This window comes from Nipponia nippon, unplaced genomic scaffold (genome assembly GCF_047370975.1).
Source record: "Nipponia nippon isolate SJK-2023a ecotype South Korea unplaced genomic scaffold, ASM4737097v1 scaffold_10, whole genome shotgun sequence".
Classification (NCBI taxonomy): domain Eukaryota; kingdom Metazoa; phylum Chordata; class Aves; order Pelecaniformes; family Threskiornithidae; genus Nipponia; species Nipponia nippon.
The window spans coordinates 35,300,256-35,321,026 of NW_028262291.1; positions in this window are offsets into that span (position 1 = coordinate 35,300,256).

Sequence of the window (20,771 nt, forward strand, 5' to 3'; positions counted from 1 at the left end):
CAATTGTTAGTTATGCACTGAATTTTCTTTCACTCTTCTCCCTCCAAATGTCATAGAAACCAAACTTATTTCATTTTGTCCCAATGCGGATTTTTTTCTGAGAGGCTATTTGGATTTGACTGTGACCACAGTACTCTTGGCAGACTTATAATAGGCCTATAAACTCCCCAGTTGTGAGTGGCTGTTGGATAAAAGCGTTAGTTTAAAGAATAGTTTCAGGGTATTCGTAGAAAATTCTGAAAGTCATCTTACCCAGCGGATTTTCACACAGTGGGTTTTGCATCACTGTCACAATGTCCCCGTGATTTCCCCATATAATCCACTTGAGTATGAATCTTATTAACATCTTTGTTTATAATTGTCTTCAAGGCCAAAATGTGGAAGGATTGCAATTCCAGAATGTTTTGAATCCAAATAACATGACCAAAGAAAAGTGTGGAAAACAAGGGGGAAAGTCACCACTGAGGGGAAAAAAAGAAGGCTGCTAGCAAGATGAGGAAGGGGACTGGACTCTGCCAGTGCTTTTGCTGAGCCCTGCCAGTCCCAGCCTGCTCCTCTTGGCTTCTCCAACATGTCTCCTTGCTGATATGCAAGTCTGGAGGGAGGGTGAGGAGTATTTGAAGTGTGGAGAGGAATTGATCTGGATTCAAAGCCACTCACAGCCACTGGAAATCTCCTACTGGCTTTGATGAACTTCTAATCAGGACCCTGCCCTACTGCAGGCTCCTGAGTGAACCTCCACTTCCAAACAGAATAGATGGCTTTGTTTTAGGCAAGCACATTGTGAATCACTCATCCATTTGTTGCAGCATGCATAGCAGAACTATTTTTTCCAGAAATGAGCCTAAATCCTAAATGCCAGATCCAGATTCAGCCTTTCCTAAAGTTCAGGGGTGTTCCTGTCTGGCGGCTGCACCAAATCCCTTGCCTTTTGCCATAACCGGTATCTGTCCCCCTTTGTCTTTGGAAGAGCAGTGCTGTTGACCAGCACTGCCATTGTGCATATCACAGGGAAAGCTAACAAACTCAGAAGTAAAATTTTAAAAAGTCTTCATTTTGCCCCAAAAAATGAAACAGAAAAACACACTTTACCCCTTCCTCCCCTGGCCAAAAAATCTAGTTATGAACTGCTGTCTCAAATTGATTTCAATCCTATGTGAGTGACTTTACCAGGCAGGACTTTGGGGCGTTTTCAGTTTGCAGGCTAGTTGTTTACTAAATCTTACAGTGTTTGCCTTTTCTTTGAGAACAAGCTAAAGCTGGGAGTGTGAGTGTGCTGGGAGATTTAGTGCATCTGGCAGCTGCAAAATAATGATTCTCAGCCAATATGCTTATGAAAGAACAAGGCAAAGAAAAAGTTACAAAGTATATAGTAATAAATAGCATGGTTCCAGTGTTGTCCTTTTCCAAGCAACTGCTACAGTATGTGGCATCTGTGAACAAACCTTAGATTGGTATTAAACTTTCGCAAAAGGCTTGACAGAGCTCTGTCTCTTCTTGCACTCCCCTGACCTTACGTGTAGCTGGCTTGATTCAGGTCTTGCTCATTTGCAATTTCTCTCTGTGAGATCAACATTTTTTATCATCAGCAACTAGCTCACATATTTTATTTCAGTGAAATCTGCTAATTTTGCTTCTTGGCAAAGTAACAGAAAATTGTCCTTAGAATTTGTGAAGAGCTGGAAGAGATAAAATTTTTGTGTGACAGGATCAGGGCACGTTGTCCCTTTGAGCTAAGTCATTCAGTGGTGGAAATACAGCCTGGCCCATCTGCACCAATACATCTCCTATGCCAATTTTGTATGCAGGTACCAAAGTCAAAGAAAAAGCCTGATTTCCAAACAAAACCAAAGGAAAGTTTCTACAGACAGCATCTCGTAAACCTCTAGTGAGGCATTGGTATCTTCCAGGCACTTCAGTCAGACGCCAAAGGGAACCAGGTCCTTCTGGCTTCAGGCATTTCTCTCTTCCCCACAGCTTCCCTTTCCTTGCTCATCAGTTGGACAGACTTTCCTGAGATCCCTAGGAAGAGGGGCTGGGAGAAAGCCTTTGCACATGATGGTCCATTGGTAGTTTAGTTGCTGAGGTGGTATAGGGACAAGAAGCGATGCTATTGACAATAGCACATGACAGAATTTATTTTTTCATTTGCTTTTCATTTATGCAATGTAGCCAGATGTAGCTGGGACAGATCCCTTGCAAATCATCAGTAAGTTAATGTCTACACCAAACACTGGCTGAAGGTTTAAATAATCTAGCACACTGCTCTGAAATGTTGCTTGTCATGTTTTTCTTTCACAGCTTTTGTGGTACCCTTTAAGTTAGATGATTACTCACTGAGGATATTTTTTCTGTTTCCCAATCTATGGTATGTGTCTACTTACTTTTAAATAAATGCTAAAGCTGTTAATGATCAGTCAGATGCTAGTGCAAAAGTTCAAGTCCTGAAATGTCCATTCCTTTCTCTCTGTCTATTGTCACTTTAAGTGGACTGAGGAAGTTTCTCAGTGAGACTTTAAAAGCCTAAATGCACTCAGATGTGTTGAGCGAGACGTAGAAGAAATGTCGTCCTGACAATATTTTAGATGGAAGCTATTTTAAAGTTAAGTTCCTTTCAGTATCAGGCTCTTTGGCTTGTTAAGCTTAGATGTGTATACATTGACATACATGAAGTGGGATTGTCGTATTCCTGTGGTCTCATCCAGAACTGAAATGATCACATGCTTCAGCTGTAGCATTATGCCCAAGTATTAGCTAGGTACTTTGGTACAGAAAGGATTATTGGGAAATGATGAACTTACGGCAAAATCTCTTCAGGTATAAGAAGTAAAAGAAATCTGTGAAAGATAAATTAATATTATTCCATTCTGATAGATATAATTTAACAAACATTGTTTTATATCCTGGAGGCAAAAATGTTTTTCTTTGTGTGTCATATAAAAGGCCTTCCAGAACGGATTAATGCAAGTCTTCAGTACATATTCATGAATCCTTGCTCCCCAAAGAGCTAATAATTTTATTTCTGGATTACATTCTCTCCGTATGACAGCAACATTTGAACTACATCACATTGAAAATGCAAGAGTCATAGAAGTGACAGATGGAAATGACTTACTAGATCTCTGAGTTCTTCCATTAGCATGGCACAAGATCATCCTTCAACATGTCACCATGATGTTGAGATCATTCATTTTCTCCTCTTTAGGATACTAATTATATATTAAAAAATCAGACAATGAATTCCCTAAAGCTCAACAGGTGTCCCTGAAGTTTGGTACTCCCTTGAGTAAGGACAAGCCTTTGGAAAACCAAATGAAGACAACAAAACTAAGCTTTCCTAAAACAGGAGGTTTTCAACAAGTCTGATGACTAAAAGAACCTCCCCTAAACCCCCAAAGATCCTTCTGCCTGCCAAAAATCCTCCCACCTCCGTTTCCCACAAACTTAAAGTAGTAAATAATTTTAAAATTGCTTTCCATAAGAAAAGTTTCTCATTTAAGTAAATGTTGCAGAAGCAAATACTCTTCCAATTGAAGAATCTTTTGAAGGGACATATGAAAATGTTTTCTGTTAAAGATCCACACTGAATGGATTGTTATGCCTACTTCCCAGCACAATGCAAAGTCTTACCTGCTTCTGTTGTTACTTTTGAACTTCCTAATTCTATAAAATGTGAAAATTCAAAACCTTTTTTTTATATGCCTGGGACTGAAAATGCATAGACATCACCTTTGAATACAGTATGGTTTAAAGCAAACGTTCCACAGATAATTTAACTTTGCCCTCTGAAAACTGTTAATGACCTTCAATTCCAGATGAGTGATTCAGTTAGCCAGAAGACCACAGGTATGAAACCAAAATGGAGTAGGAATCCAGTGGGTGCTGCCCTAGCCATTGACACTGCCTTATAACAGTGCCTCTTGTAGGGCTAACACATGTTTTTCCCTCGGTGCTAAAACATTTTTTCTTCTGATTTTAAATAAAAGCATGATCTCAATTATTTGGCAAGTCCTTAAAGATGTTATTCTGCACTTAATAAGGAGAGGATAATAGTTCTGGTGGGTTTTTTTCCACAATTTACCATGACTAACTTCTGAGCATAATCCCTGCATGAAATGTTAAGGCTCAGTAGAATTAATTATTTTTGAATACTACTGTGTCATGGAAAATGCCGTTACGGTGCATTGTTAGGCAATGCCACTATCTTCCATACTGTCTTGTTTGCCTTTCACAGCTTAATGAATTGATTCCTGAATGATTTAAAGATGCTTTATGCAAGATCCTGTGCCATCTTAGAAGAAACATAAATTGATAGTATCAACACAGTTATTTTGTCATAATTGGTTTATATGATCAAAATTACTTTTAGAAAATTGAAAAAAAACTATCTGTAGATCTTCCTCACTACTCAGCTCAGATATAATTTTGGAAACGTTTTCTGAAAGTGATCCAGAATGATTTTGAACAAGCGAAGAATCACTGAAATTGGCATGATAAACGCTATTGGAAAATTAATATGTTTTGAGCTAAACTAGATTTCCACCACCACCCCCCTTGAAGGACAGAAAAACATAATGCAAGAAAACAAGGCTGTTTGCCTGCTTAGCATTCCATCGTCTGTGGAGCGCGGCAGTAATCTGATATACAGCTGACCTAGTCCCATGCTACCGTATAGGGCTTGGTGGAACTGCAGTTCAAGGCTCTGGTCTTTGCTCCCAGGCTGGCTTTGTGCTCGGTCTCTTGGTGCTCTGCGTTACATCCTTAGCCAATTCAGCAGCAGCATTACACATGCTCATGAGGGAATCTCTGTGCAGTCTTTCTTGCTAGGAAGGATAGGCTGCCTCATATGAGACCTTGCATGTGGGAGGAGTACACAAAAGAATAGGATGATTCAGAGTCCTTAGAGAAGCAAAATGTAGCAGCAGATTGATTGTTGGAGCTCTGTCTGGGCAAACTGGGTTTGATTCCCGATATGGCAGTGCAAAAACATAGCCACCTTGTTGATGGTCTTCCCATCAGACCTGCATTTGACTTCCAGCTTTTACAGTGCTAAGAGGCCGTAAGGCTGTCTTTGTAGGAGGGCAGAAGATGAAAACAAACAAGTCAATTCCAAGTTTTGGTTCAATCCAATTGCCATAGTAGCTGCTTGTTTTTATGTTAAAAGTTTTGGCTTCACAGTGTCTTTTTTTCTTTCTTACCCCCCCCCCCCTTTTTTTTTTTTAATAAGTATTAATAGGGCATGTAAATATTTCCACATACTGCTTTGGCATTTGCAGTTCAACCTCAGCCCTTGTGTCAGCTTACACTTCCAAGACATGAATATCTGCACTATTATAAAAAAGGAGGTGAGGTTACAGGTTTCCTTGAGCACATTCAACATCAAGAGGCTCATGAAAAGTTCCCAGAGCAATTTCAAGAAATCTCAACCCTTTTCTGGCTCAGTAAATTTCTACCTGTGCTTGAGTCAACCCAATCTTTTGTAAGGCCTCATATTTCTGGAAAAGCTACCAATGAAGAACATTTGCTTGCACCAGTGCCCATTTTCTGTAAAGAACTTGTGGTTGTTCTTTTATGGGTTCCCCATATATATCCCATGTCTAAAGCAGAATGATGACTGGAGATATCCCAGTGTCTGTCACACAGTATGTTACACCAGAAAGCTACATGATTTCAACAGAGGAGATATAGAAACTTTAGATCAACTTGTATGACTGGAGTAACCACTTTAGATGTTATAATTGTTTTCATAGGTATATAGAAAAATTAAGTGCAGATATATTTTTCTGTATTTGTCACCATTTGCTCCATTAAATCAGGCTATAGCATCAGGTGAGTCAATCTTTTCATCATAATTTTAATCAGAAGATCTTCATATAAATAAATAAGCCAAGATACTCTTTCCCTTGTAGTGGATCTAGATTCCTGCAATTTCCACTGAGACTCCAGTTGAATCAGTTGAGAGTAAAACATACACCACCAATACTACAGTTTTTGCATATGGATTTAATTTTGAGGCTTGATGTGGAGGGTGAGTGATGTGACTATTCAGTCTTTTCTGAGTTGGTGACTTATTTAAGGCAGGAGATGCTTTTTGTGTTCCCTGAAGTAGTAATTGTGGGACCAACCACTGCATTGTGATTCTCCAAGTTTTAAAAGATCAAAGTAATTTAAAATTTGATATTAGATGATGCTGGAGCCTCTTAGTTTTATCTTCATATTCTGTGAATATTCCTCATAGTCATGCTAGATGTTTTAGGGGGTCCAATCAGATCCAGTGGTCTGGATCTACAAGAATTAAGTACTCCCACCCACAAACTAAGAACTATGAAAAAGCTATACAAAGAATTTAAAAAATAAGAGAGTGACAACCCAGACAATGGTACAACCAACATTGGTTTTAGCATGTGAGTAAATATTTGCTGAAGAAAAATTCCCCTGCATTTGTTCTCATTGATTTTTGTCTGTTTTGAGCCAAAGACTTAGAGTCTGGTAGCTTTGATGTTTGCTGTGTCACAGACCTTGGCATTACTAATTCCTTGATGCCATGGAAAAGTACCTGCCTGTCAGAGGCGGAATTTTACTTGCTGGTGTGAGAGTCTCCAGGGTATGTTCTGGGCTCCCTCAGGTATCCTGACCTAGCTCTTTTCCTTGTCCTAAGGCAAGCAGTTGATGCCAGAAGAGAATGCATCAGGAGAAACACAAAACTTTTAACTCGGGTGTCTTCTAGGATATCGGCTTTCATCCAAGACAGTCTTTGGGGATCTCACATATGGAACCTCTGAATAAGCACAAGCAAATTTTAATAAAGGAAGACATTTAATGGCTGTTATGATATGAATAATGTTTTTTCCCTTGGGGTAGATCTGTTATCACCAAATGGCAGAAATGAGACTAGTCATCAATCTCGCTAAAGATGGGCCATCTTCTGAGCTCAAGCCCTCATTTGAAAGGACAGTGTGCTGGGAGGTGATGTAATTGTGAACTGCCTGGAGTTGTTGCAAATGTATTAAATAGGAGGCTGAACAGGCCAATACAAATCCTTTTCCCCCCCAAGGTTCAAAGTCTAAAAGGAGCAAAATACAACTGTAGCCAAGGACTGGCTGGCTGGAGAAGGAGCCCTCAGAGTCTGTAACATCAGCACCATCACACCATCAGCAGCCAGAACTCCAGTTTGAGAACCAGGTGTAGCACAAGGTCAAGAAGGCAAAGTTTAAGGCAGAAGCAGTGCGTAGGGTGGTGTCAAAGAGTTGATTTGTCAACTCAATGGATAGCTAAGGAGTTCTACAGGGAAGCCTGCCTGCTCCTGCCTTCTACTCCAGAGATTTACTTGCAAGGAGTACACTCAGCTTTGCATGTTCTTAGACACATTATGGACTTGGAGAGGCATGAAGATAGTGAATTCGAACGCAGCGGCATTGTTGTGTTTTTCTGGCAAGTCTTTTCTTAATCAGTATAAATTATTTCCATCTACAGCAGAATTGAATCCAGACCAGAACAGAGGATCTCAGTCTGCTCATTCTGTGGGAGGGCTCAGATCGGGATGTGGCTCCAGCCTTTTTGGCTTAAACCCATTTCTTGTCTGTGTTGTGGTTTTATGAGTTGATATAGCAAATATGTGACATTTGCTCTCCTTTTTCTTCTCTTGGATTTTTTAGAGAGATGAGAGTTCTCTCTGTAGTATAAGGCAGAAAACAGAAGGAGAAGAAGTCTGAATAATAACGGGCATTCTGTGCAGAAATCTCCATGCCTGGAGAACAACAATCATTTGCAGCCTCCTAAAGGTTAAGGATGTGATGGATGTTAATGCATAGACATTTGCGGTTGTTCATGAAACAGTCCCTTTTGCGGAAGAGCAGAGACACAAACATCATTTTCCCCAGTGGATGTTACCAAGCTAAGAAGTCCCTTTCTGTATCTCAGGAGTTTCTAAAGGGACAGCATTCCTAGCACAAAGAAGCAGTCTTACTAAAGAATCTCAGTATAGTAATATGAAAGATCAGATTGAGTTCAGACAAGTTCTTTCTGGTAGTTATTTGGAAACATGAAAACGTCACCTAAAAAGGAAGTTTAAAGATCCTTTATTGGACACACAATTCTGGTGTTTTTAGTCAGGTGGGGATCTGACTTTGATATTATGAGTTTAATGCTTAGAGACCACTGATACCATCACTTCATCTGGGACAGCATGGTCTCTTTAAAAATACATTTGCTAGGCAACGTGTCCATTTGCTCATGACCGCAGAGAGGAAATAGTTTGGATTCTGGAGAAAAGCTTCAAATACAAAAAAATAGCAGGTAGTCTACTGGTGTGTCAGGAAATTGTCAGTATTGCATTGTAAGTGGGATTCATAATATCTAGTTTTAGGCAACTGAAAGTTAGGCATCTAATCTAATCTAGTTGCCTGGTCATCTCTTCTGTACAGTAGAGAGAGATGGACACTTCCAGCAAGTGACTCATCTCTTTGAAAGAATAGTGCCTAAGACAGCTGGAAGGATTCACTTTCTGTCTCTTTTCAGTGGGTATAGAGGTAACATGGAAAACTAATATGGTCTAGACACCTAGATTTTAGATGAACTGAATCCCTCCCTATATTTCTTCCCATTGTGGTGTAGAGAGGCAGTGCCTTAGTTGATACAGATGCTGTGGAAGGTGCTAAGTTGAATGAAGCTAGTCAGGAGTGGTGGTCTAAACGTTTGTGCATCAAAGTCTACAGCACCATATATTTAATTTTAAAAGTCAGAACAGGTAAGCAAACACTGCTATACTAAAGTATGAAACACGCTCCTGTCTGAGCAACAGGAACGTTATCTGACGACTTAAAATTCCTCAGAGCTGTGCGGCTGTTACAAGTGGAATGGTTAAAAGCAGTCCCATGTCATTTAATACTAACTAACAATTTTAGATATCTTGATTTCTAAAACTACCTACAATACTTTTGTGTTATGCTTTTGATGGGTTTTATGTGTGTTGAGCTTGTAATATTGTCATCCACGTCCCTTGGTGTCATAAGTCACCAACTTCAAGGCCTATTGAGAAAACATTGTCCTAATAAACAGGGCATTTATGCAGAGCTCAGGCCTTTGTGCTGGGCCTTTGTGCAGTGTTGGAGTGTTAGGAACAAGAAAAGATGGATACCGAAGAGATTGATTTTCTTGACTTTTTTGTATTTCTTGGTAATAAGCAACAGGTGAGAATTCATCCCTCCCTTTCTCCCCAGAGTATTTGAAATATAAACAGAATCAACTTTTTTTGCAGAATGCTTTTTTCTGTTGTTTTATTTCCTTCATGAGATGTCAGAAGCAATTAAAAAGAAGAGAAGCTGGAACAGTTCCCTTTTGGCCAGAGCCAACTTCACTCATGCTACAGTGACCTGGCTCTAACTGATACTTTCTTTGCTGCCAAATATTCCAGATAGCCATCTAAATTCAGCAAAGAAGTACTACAGTGTGTGTGTATAGGCCTCTTATATGCTTCTGGTGCATCTGCTCAGTTATACCTGCCTAAAAATGACAGCAGCATTGAACTGCTGCAGTTGAAAGGCTTGTCAGCACTGTAGCACTCAGAACCTGCCTTACAAAGATATTATGCAAAATGCAAAGAAATAATGCTCAGCTATGTATTTCAACCTTCAAACCTCCACCAGTCTTCATACACTTGCATATATCTCCTTGATCCACAGCCACGTTCTGAGAATGGAGTTGAGCTGTGTTGGATATTTTACGTTATGTTTAAGCTAAGGAAACAATTTTTCCCTGATTTTGATTGCTTGTATTCTTAGAATAGGGTTTGAAAGGCAGTGGATAAATATGCACCAATAATTTTGCGCTTAGATTTCTGTGTGTACAGAATCCTGTCCATGCATCCTGCTGCCATTGGCATATATGAAATAAATACTGTCTGCTGTGCTTAGGCAAGTAGAGTTTCCTGCTGGCAAAGGCAGGAATTTGAGATAGAAAATACATTTTCACAGGTAAAACTAAGGGTAATTTTGGTGAAGGCTTTGAAGTCCCTTTGCAAGCACTGCAGGAGGTATCACACAAGCATACAGAGTTTGTTACATCCAGATGGCCAGTATTATAGTATTAAAACTGAGAGATAAATATACCCCAATTTAAGAGGAATAGATGATTCTAAATGCAGTTATATAGCTCAGCAGTGTCAAGGGAAAGCTTCCAAATACAAAATGTCCAGCTGGGAAAGGTAGGAAATTACAGTGATGCATTGTCATCTTACCAATTTTTTCCTTAGAAAATACTTTGCATTTCCTTCTATAAAGTTGATTACATAGCTTTGCCTTCACCAAGGAGATTGCTCTTAGACACCAGGTTTTTTTTGTCTGTATGGAGAAAATACTGATGTCACAGACCCATCAGACTGAATCTAACCAAATTTTCCTCTACAAATATCAGCATGCTTTAGCTGACCTCAGTAGAACAGTGTGGATTCATACCAACAGCTGACATGGCCCATTCTTAAGAATATCCTTTAGTTCAACTTGTTTTCATCCAGAAGCCTAAAGGCTGGATCAGTTTGCTGGAAGCCATCTAAAGAGCTCTTACATCTTCAGGTACCATACAGAGCTCTCTGTTTATCACTCAGCCCTATAGATTAGCCAAAAGAAAGACAAGCTTGTATTAGTTCTGTGCACTCCTCACCCAATTCATTTCATTATGTTTTTTCTGCGAAGACCAGGACTTGGTAAATACTAGCATGTGGCATGTTCTGTAGCTGGATCTGAACTGCCACCTCTGTGGTACATCTCCATGATGCATGCCTCAACTGTTGTATCTTAGCTATGTGGTAGCTAGGCAGAATTTCAAGGCAGAAAAGGTTACATGCAGATGTCTGAGGAAAGATGGTAATGCACTTCTTGCTGTCACTGGAGAGTTCTGTCTTACGTACATATTTCAGAGGTAGGTGCTTCCCTTCAGAGAATTTTCAGTAGGGAAGAGGCAACAAACCTACATTTTCTTCTGTATTGATTTATTATTTAAACAAGTGTTTCTGATGCAGATGTAATTTCTCAGTTTGCGACTTATTATTTCACCTGTCTTTAAATGACAATGCCAGCACATTGCCACTGGGAGCAGTGAGGTGTCTTGTTTCATTTTAACCCGTACAGCATGCTAACTTTGGTAGCCTCCACTGCAAGTCTTTGTCTTTTGGCTTTCCACAGTAATATTTTGCCATAACTACCAGGCACACCTATGTTTCCTATAGGAGCTGGAATTTAGGAATAGCAGTACTTTTCCCCTTCTCTAGTGGCATGGATGGTACAGGCAGCTATTTTTCCCTATACTGAATTTTCACATTTGGTGCTGAAACTGAGCACCTCTTCATGCCCACTTGCCCCTTAAAATAAGGCTTATGATAAAGATTTACATGATGGCTAAGTGAGTGCATTCTGAAAGTGGTTTATTTTCATGCCTGGAAGAACGCGATGCATCCACAGCTACTAATCTACTGATTTTTATGCATAACTCCCTCTTGCCCGTATGTCAACACTGTTAGAGTTATGATGTTGAATACCTGTTAGGAAACACCAGAGCTTAGGTTGGCTCTTTAGTATTAATTTGTGCTTTCTTTTTGCATACGCATTCCGAAGTTGCTAATTATTATTTAATTTTACTGCTAACAGAATAATAAATAAAAAGTACTTGAATAACATTGTGGGGAAGAAAATATCCACTGCTCTTTCTGAAGCAAATGTGAATAGATATTGTCTTAGCTCAGAGTATACTTTTCCAGTAGCTGATAAAGAAAGGAATTTTCCTCCTTTCCATATTGGAAAACATCATTGTTAGTTGTGAATTTGGTCAGAGCTGTTTTTTATTTTCTTGTTAAAATGCTCATTAAATATGATTTTATAAAAATTCTGATTTTGATTAAATGGGAGCCATTCTTTTTTCAATTTAGTTTGTACTTTTTAGCTTTCACAACAGAAAATATTTCCTTAGTTTCTCACATAATTTTGAGGAAAATTATCTTTTCCAGACAGATGTTTTGAGGGCTCCAAAGAGATCAAAAAATGACCAGAATGCCCATTAAAGTGTTTGGATTCTAGAATGGTGCTACACAATTACTATGCTATTACCACTTTGCAAAAAGATAGTATTAGTTGAAAATTGTTCCTACGTAGCATTTTAAAGCCACTAGATTTGAGGATTTATTATAAAATAAAGGATGTACCTACATATGTTTCTTAATCTGCAGGAGGGGATTAAGACAGTAACACAAGTATATGAAAAAGTAAGAGTAGCATGTGAAGTAACTTAAAAAAAGAGGCCAAGAGTGTCTTGTCCAACCTTGCCCTTTAAAGTCTAATAGCCAAAGGATAGGAACACAGTAAAATAATATTTATATGTCAAAAGCACTTTTGGCATCTGTTCTTTATTGATGAGAATAATATTTATTGCCATCTGGATTTCCTAATTCATTTTTCTAATATTGCTTATCTGGGGTTGCCATAGGACACAAACAGCTGGATTAAATTCCATCATGTTGTGTCACTGTGACTCATTTATTTTTTCTTATCTATGAAAATTTCTTGTTGTAAATAACGTCTCACTCTTTCCCTTTCCCTTTGCTCTCTTGCAGAAGTAGTGTGGTCTGTCCTCTCCCCTCCACTCCCTTTCCTGTTCCTTCTTTTCATTATTTTCCTCTCTCTCTCTCTCTCTCAGATTCCCTCTCCCTTTTCCTCTTTTTCTCTCCCGTTTCTTATGCCAAATAAGAAATGCCAAGTAGCTTTATAGATATGTTTTAGCCTTATCTATGGGATCTAAATATATGTTTAATATTGCCCAAATAATAATAATAATAGTAATGCATTTTATAATGTGAGAGGTTAGTTAAACTTCCTTTAAGCTTCCCAACTGAGATTTCAGTCCACTTAATTCAGAGACTTTGACCCAGTGACATTGGGACAGGCCTTCATGGCTGATTCCCTGGAACTGTATAGCTACATGCACATATAAGAGATGGAACATTTTATGGTTATTATGATGCCTAATGTATTGGCTGTCTTCAAGCTTTTGTAGAGTGTCTGAAGCCCAATAGTCCTGGATAAGACTAGTACCTGCATCAAAAAAAATAATTGCAGAAATGTGATTTATTAGTCAAATATGAAAAGTCATAATGAGTGCTATCTTGACTATATTTCTTCTCTACTAGGCCATCATCAATGATTGCTGTTTTAAAAAACTCTTTAATTCTAGAACTAAATCATACACACAGCACTTCCTTTGAAACTATGGTAGTTTTTTTTCACAAACTGGATATTTTTAGGAGTGTCAATTCAGATGTAGCTGGAAGTCTTTCAAAAATGTAGATTCAGATCTGCCTCAGATTTTGGGTCAGACCACAGTGCAGCCATTTTGTGCATTTTTATTTGAAAAATGCTATTTTTTCATTGCCAATGGCAAAAGCTAAAATGAGATCCCTTGTTTGTTTCATGAGAGGGGACTTCTGACAATGAAAATGGTTATTGTTCCACTGCAGAATCTTAGCGTTGCACAGATATTTTGCTTTCAAAGGTTTTACTCAAATTTTGTATATTTTTAATCTTTCAAAGCAGCATGCAACATATTGCTGCAAACATAATAGATACTATTCTAACCACTAAGGATGAATTTTTTAATATAAGATTGAGTAAAGAGACCTTCCTTTAGGTCAGCTGCTACAAAACAGGGGGGAAGACTCTCAATTTGGGGCAGAAATCCTTGAGTGCAGTTTGACTCTTACCCACACCTGAAGAGGTCGGCTCTTTTGTGGTGCTCTAAAATCCATCTGAATCTCATCTAGCCTTCCCTGTACCTGTCCCAGAGGTATGTCTCTGGAAATGACCCATATAGGCATAAGTGCACCTATTGCAAAGGAACAGATCCAGTAGCTCTGCAAGGTGCTCCTCCACAGCATCGTAAGGGCATTGAATTAAATATATAAACACGGAGTGGGAGCAGAATGCAGGACCAGCTCTGGTGCTGTTCATGGAGGTCAAAGCTGAGGCACAGAGGATGTGGACATATTCTGGGCAAAGCCAGCCTGACAGTCTAAGTGTCTACGGAAGAGATGGAGGAACTGACTGGGGAGACAAACAGATCTTGTTGGTATGTCAATAAGAACTAACCGGCATTATCTACGTCATTGTAAAGGAATCAACAACCTTATATTGGGTGAGAGAACAGTTGCTGCATCCTAGGTGCAAGCCAGGAAGGATTTCTCTTGGGATCAAATAAATGTAAGCATGCATGCAGGAGCTGATATTAGTGTAGTCTACTGCATGTATAGAAAACTGGTATTAAAGATGCAAACTAAATTCTGTCATCAGCTGTGGAAGAGGAAAGGAAAACAAGAGGACTTGTGAAAATACATGCATACCAGTGTACTGCTTCTTAAGCTAGCACTAGCATTACAGTGTTTTCAGAAGCAGCCAACAATTCTAAAAAATATCACTGGCCTAGGAAATATTTTCTGCATGGGTTGTGACAATATTTAGTCCAGAGAACTTGCAAAGCCTGTTGAAAATATGGATCCAGCATCTGACTACCATGGATGGAAAAGGGGAAGGAGTGTTGCAAAGGCACATCAGTGGTGGTTCTATGCAGCTTCATCCTACTTCAGCATCCTGTTTATACTGGCCTGAATTTTACTCCACTCCAGGGTAATGGTGCTAGAGAACATCTCATGAAGCAGGAACTTGAATCACTCTGTCAGGTTTCTCAGCAGTGTGAACTTCCCCTTTGTCGTGCTCTCACTGGTTGCTTACTATCCCGTTCAGTTGTTAATCCCTTTATAATTCATGAGATGATGAAGTAGCTCCTTGTAGAATGATGCTTTCATATTGGCCATTTTGTTCTGCTTGGCTCTCTAGCAGGTGATGTCATATGAAGAGAAACTGGAACTGGAAAATCTAAATAAAATGCATAATAGTGCTTCATTAGAAAACATAACTGCATTGAGGTTAGGTTGTTAAATGGTATAAACTGAGCTACATTCTACAGTATACAGTCTTCTCCTGTGTATACAATCTACAGTATACAAGACCTTTTTTGTTTTGCTGCTCCGCTGAGATGTTAGTGATACTTATCCCATTGACCGTAGACATGCATGCATTTAAGAACCTGAGAACCATGCTGATTTGATGTTTTTTTGAGTTGGGTTTTTTGTGTGTGTGTTGAGGTTTGGGTTTTTTTGGAGTGTTTTTGTGCTAATTGAAAGAGCAGATATTTCTTCTAACTAAAATCTAGTAATTTTTGAGACTAGAAGAAAACATTTACTGACAGTCAGTCAGACATGGCGCTGCCCAGGTTCTTTAAAAAAAAAAATTCTCTTTCCCCGAAAGATATATGCATATAAACAGTGAAAGGAACAGTGACTGGCCAAACCAGGTGCACGTACAAATTTTCTCTTTATGGTATATTCTAAGAGGTACTGAAATATGTGTTTATCACAGTGGTTATAAAGATGAGGGGAAGGTTGTTTATTGGTTAGGGTTACTTTTGGCTATTTCTGAGAGTCAGCAAAGTAAACAGAAAGGATGATTAATATGCTCCCATAACAAGTTTACTGCACAAGGCCATGGCAAGGATTCACAGTCACTTCTTAGGACAGATGTACATTGTAAGCATTGTAACCCAAGCAATGGCTACTCGATATTTGAAATATGTTCTTTATATTTCTCTGACATCCCTCCCTGCCAACTCATTTTACTTTTTAACCCTGTCACTGATTATTCTTACTTGTATTGATTTTTTTTTGAGATCCAAGGGTTTTTTGTGTGTTTGTATTGATCCTAATATATTTGGTGCTGCTTAGTGAACTCCTCTATGACAAATGAAAAATATTCAAAAGAAAGAAAGGATGGAATTTTTTCCCTAGGGAACCATTACAGTAGCAGTCATAGTCAGAGGCCAGTGTCCCTGCAGCCTCTCTTGAAGCCTGGGACATGGCAGCTGAGAGGATCCCACAGTGGAGGCAGAGCTGGGATGCTGAGGGGAGCACTCTGCTGTCATCACAGCATGTCATGCTTGACATTAGAACAAACATAGCAAGGGGTAAGAATTTTACCCTGGAGCTGCAGAGATCTGTAGTTAACATGAGCATTTGTACATACTGAGGAGTACCTATCCGCATGAGGGATAGAAACAGGCATCTCAGCATTTATTCCGTTTGGCAGCCAACAGAAGTAAACATAATGTCTTATTTCTTTGATTTCGAAAAGAGAGAAATATATTCTGGAGGGTTCTAAGCCCTATATTCTGCTACATTTAAGCTCTGCATTCAGTTTTAAATGCTACTTGTCTTTACAGTCTGAGTACAACCCTTAAACTATGCTTGAAGACATCCTTCTCTTTGAGCATCAAGTTCACTGGTCCCAACCTATGCAATGACTGGAAGAGCAGGCAGCACAAACAGAGGGAAATGCCGCTGAGCAGACTGGTACAGTATTTCTTTTAAGCCTTACTTAATGAGAAAACTTGTCTCACAAATTAAGTTTTGAGGAAAAGCAAGAATTAAGCCCTTCTTTTAGCTTTATGGCATATCTTAGTAAAATAAGCACAAAAGCAAGTGTTCGGTTGTCTTTAGGATGTCTTTTATACTTGTAAAGGAATAATTTCCCATCCTGTATCATGGCACAAAACAAAGCCAAGTTCAGATGAGGAGTTATTAAACACTGAATTTTTCTCTTCTTAAAATCTGAGCAGAATGAATTACAAGGGACTTTCCATAATGACAGGCCAAGGACATGCTCTTAACTCATTGCATGGGATCTTGGCAGAGACTTTCCAGGAGTACTTCTGTGAACTAATTCTGTTCTTCCATAAGAGTATGTAGGATCAGGAAAAGAAATGTAGAGGAGTCAGTTGTGTGCAAAAAAAACCAGTAGAGGCTGTTGTAAATAAGATTTCTTCCCTAGTGTTGGTATGTTATAACTACACTCAATGTGCCAGATTTATTCCTGCTGGAACTTAATTGGAGTACTCTGGCAGATCATTTTAGTGTCAAGTCACACAGGGATTTTAATATCAAATCCTAACATGCTTGAAGATTTTAGGAAGAAAGGTACTGTATCTTCTAAATACCAACTAGTAGTACTATTCTGAGTTTATTTCAGAAGTTCTTGTTAGAGCCTTGGTGATTAAAACCTCACCTTGATACCAGGTTCTACTTCCATGATAACATCAGGGCAACAACAGCAACAGTACTTTCTGATGGATGAGCAGGATCAGATGAAACAGCATCCAACATAAGAACTGACACCCTCCCACCCCCGCCAAAAAAAAACAACCCTGAAAAAACCTTGCTCCTTTTTTCCTAGGCTTTCAAAAGCACAATTGACTTTTTTTTTTTGTTTTCTTTTCAAATGGAACTATTAGATGAGCTGAGCTAGCATGAAAATATTGCTTCTAATGTTATTTCTAGCTTGGCCTTGCCAGGTTCCTATCTCAAGAAAGGGCATTATTATCACATTGGATTTATTAGGCTCTGCTTGGAACTCCCAGCCATGAACCAAACACAAAGATCTTACAATGTAGTTCAGACATCAGCAAATAGAAGACAAAAATGACCCTAGCTTTAGGTATCAAAAATTAATTTTGGAGTTCAAAGTTCCACTATGATTTATTGTCTGCTTGTTGCAGTTCAGACATTCCCCTTCTACCAGTGTATCTGCAATGTGTGCTTGTGACCATACTGTTGCTCCCGCTTGCCCTGCGTCTGCTTGTTTTGGCAGTTTTGACGGCAGAGAACGCCGGGCTTCTTTCATGTGGTTTGTGTCACATGTGCTGCTGTGCGAGACACGCGCAGCTCTTCGGGAGCATTTGCCGCTTGTTGCTTCGCGTGCTCTCTTGTGCACTTCCTCTGCAGATGGCTTTCCTGGCTCCCATGGACCATATGTTTTTTCAGTTTCTTTTAATGTGTGTACACCCACCCCATGCAGTTCCAATGAAGTATGTGTTGTTTATGTCCTCTGCTGTCCAGCTCTGAAGGTTTAGATCTAGGGAGGCAATCACTGACACTAAGTGCAAGAACAATCCTTAACACAACCTGCTCTTTTCCTGGGATGCTTATTCTTCTCCCTCTTGGAAGGGACCTCTGGGGAAGTCTCCACTTGTTCTGTTTTTAACCCTGTAGTGACTAATTTTAGCTATCTTACTGCCAGGCATCCATTGTCCGTGGAGGGAGGTGGATGAGATATCCTCCTAAGGCAGGCGTCTAAGATAGGTGGACAGATTTGCCTCTTTCAGATGACTTTCATTTCTTTCCCATTGACGCAACGGAACCTAGATGACAAACCTAGGCTAAGTGGCCCGCTTTGAGATAGCAATATCTAGGTGAGATACCTCTTTCTCCAGGGACCCAGCCTTCGTGGTGGCATGCATGAATGCTGTATGGGTGCAAACTGCTGGCTGGGATTTTTTTCATCAGCTAATTCTCTTATCAGCACTTTCCATACTGCCTTACCCATGAGGACAGAGCGGAGAGCTGAGTGTCAGCAGAGGGTTATGTGAGTATAAAAGATAAGGACTAAGAGCTTCCTTACAAGTGGGTCAGTTCCAGACTCACGTGAGGGATTTGTTCACTATATGAGACAGAGTAACAGGCTGCCCTAGGTAAGAAGGGCAGGGTATTGGTAAGAAATTGGGGCAAAAACCCTAAAACCTGATAAATAGAAAAATCCTGGAACAGTAGGAGGACAAACCTCCGACGCAGAATATTTCAAATGCAGGTGGGAGATTTAGCAAATCCCTATAGTCAGGACTAGAAGTGGAAGCTGAGAAAGGTCGGGCTTTTGATAATGTTAGTGGTCCCCTTGACTTACTTCCTGAAAAAGCTGAATGTGTCCCATATGCTTTATTTATACCAAGAGCTATTCATTCCCCATCCAGACTGATGTTTTTATTAACAACTCTGCTGTTTTCATTCAAGAGCAAAACTATCAGAACCCGGATAGCAATGGCAAGTTTAAAGCATTTCTGCTGATTCATGAGATTTCTTCACAAATTGTTTTCAGAATTTGTACCACTTCTATATTTAAAGGTGTGCATTAGGTAAACTAACCAGACACATCTGTGAGAAAGAAGGCTTTCTCACATCAGAACCAAAAACTTGCTTTTGGTAGAGCTGTTAAAATATCCTAGATTTTTATATCCTGAAATACTACTGAATAGATCAAGTAAGACAGTAGCAGGAGCAAGATTTTTATTTTGGCTGTTGTCCAGCAGTAAGAAAAATCATATAGATACAGACTGCTTCTCATTTTCCTTAGCATTAGCAAGCTGATCCTTAGTATGAACTATGTGTGATAGTCCCTGTGATGCCAATGGAAGCTCTGCACATGGACCAACTGCAGAATCCGTTCCCACATGTAGGACGCAAGGGCTAGAGTGAAGGAGGTTTTAAAAGAGCAAGGTTATTACCTGGAGAAAAACTGGAATTACCCTAATTCTGCAAATCCGTAACTGCTGCAACATAAGGCAAAGAACGCAAGGCAATAAACGTGGATCTGTGAGATATGGGAGAATTGACAGGCTTGAAAAGGTGGTTTCTGTTGTAAGAGAGGTATGATATGTAAGGGCAGATTTATACTGCTTTGTTTCCAGTTTGGTCTGTATCCATCTCTTAGGAGTTTCCTGTACGAAGCTGTTGAAAAAAAATCCTGCATAGTGTGAATTATATGTAAGGATCCAGTCCTATGCTCATGCAGCATCCTGTTGTAGTCACTGGATGTCAAGCCTGTAGAGGCAAGACTGGGCATGTAAACTCCCTTTAAAAAATACCCTTTCTTTCCCTGAAAATTGATTAAAAATAAAATAAAAACTAGTGTTCTTTGCCACTGGCACCAGCTCTACAGGGCATCAAAGCAACTGACTGCTTGTAATCTCTAGACATTTCCTGACTGACTGCAAAGGTCATCTTGGAGTGAGCTGGGGAAACTGAAAGAGAGTTATCTGAAGGCCAAATAAGGTGAAAGTTGCTGTGGCTAAAGTTCAAGTTTGTTTACACAGAATAAAAAAGAGAAGTGAAAAGTTTGCTGACTTATTTACTTTTATTTTAGAACGCTTTGGAGTGGTTTGTGTAAAACAGAATGAAAGGTAAAAAAAAAGGAAGTAGAATGTACAGTGATACAATAGAAATAGCAGTTAATGATTGTAACTGGCAATCTTTACTTTTTCATTATTTATCTCATTCTAACCCAGACAGCGATATCTGTGATGTTGCTGTTATTTTCTAGCTTAGGAAATTTTTGAGATTGGGACGTTCTCTTTTTTTCCTCTGGGAAAAATTGCTTAGCACAGTCTTGCTGGTATGGAAGGAATATAAAAGCTACATACAAGCAGTGAAATTAAGGAACTACAGTTTCATGTAGGTTTATGTTCTAGTTTAGATTTATAACCTAATCCCCAACACCAAAATAATCTTAGATTCTCCTGCATTCCTTATGGCATCCCACGGACTAGTGACAGCACGTGTGCTGAATACTTTGGTCTCAAAGCCTGTGCTGACTGGCTCATTATCTGCTGCCAACCAGAATACAAAATAGCTGAATTCTGCTTGCTGGTCTCTCCCAGGGCACTAATTTGAGTCTCTCTCTTCTACCCGCTTTCATGAATTTTGTAAAAATTCATCTGCCTTTAAGATATTCACTCCATGTTCAAACTTGCCTGGAGATGGCCAGAAGGATCAAAAGCTCCTGGGGCGAGTGCAGACAGACAGTGAAATATCTTGATCACTTAGTTGTCCCTTCTCTAGAAAACCAGACCAAAGATAA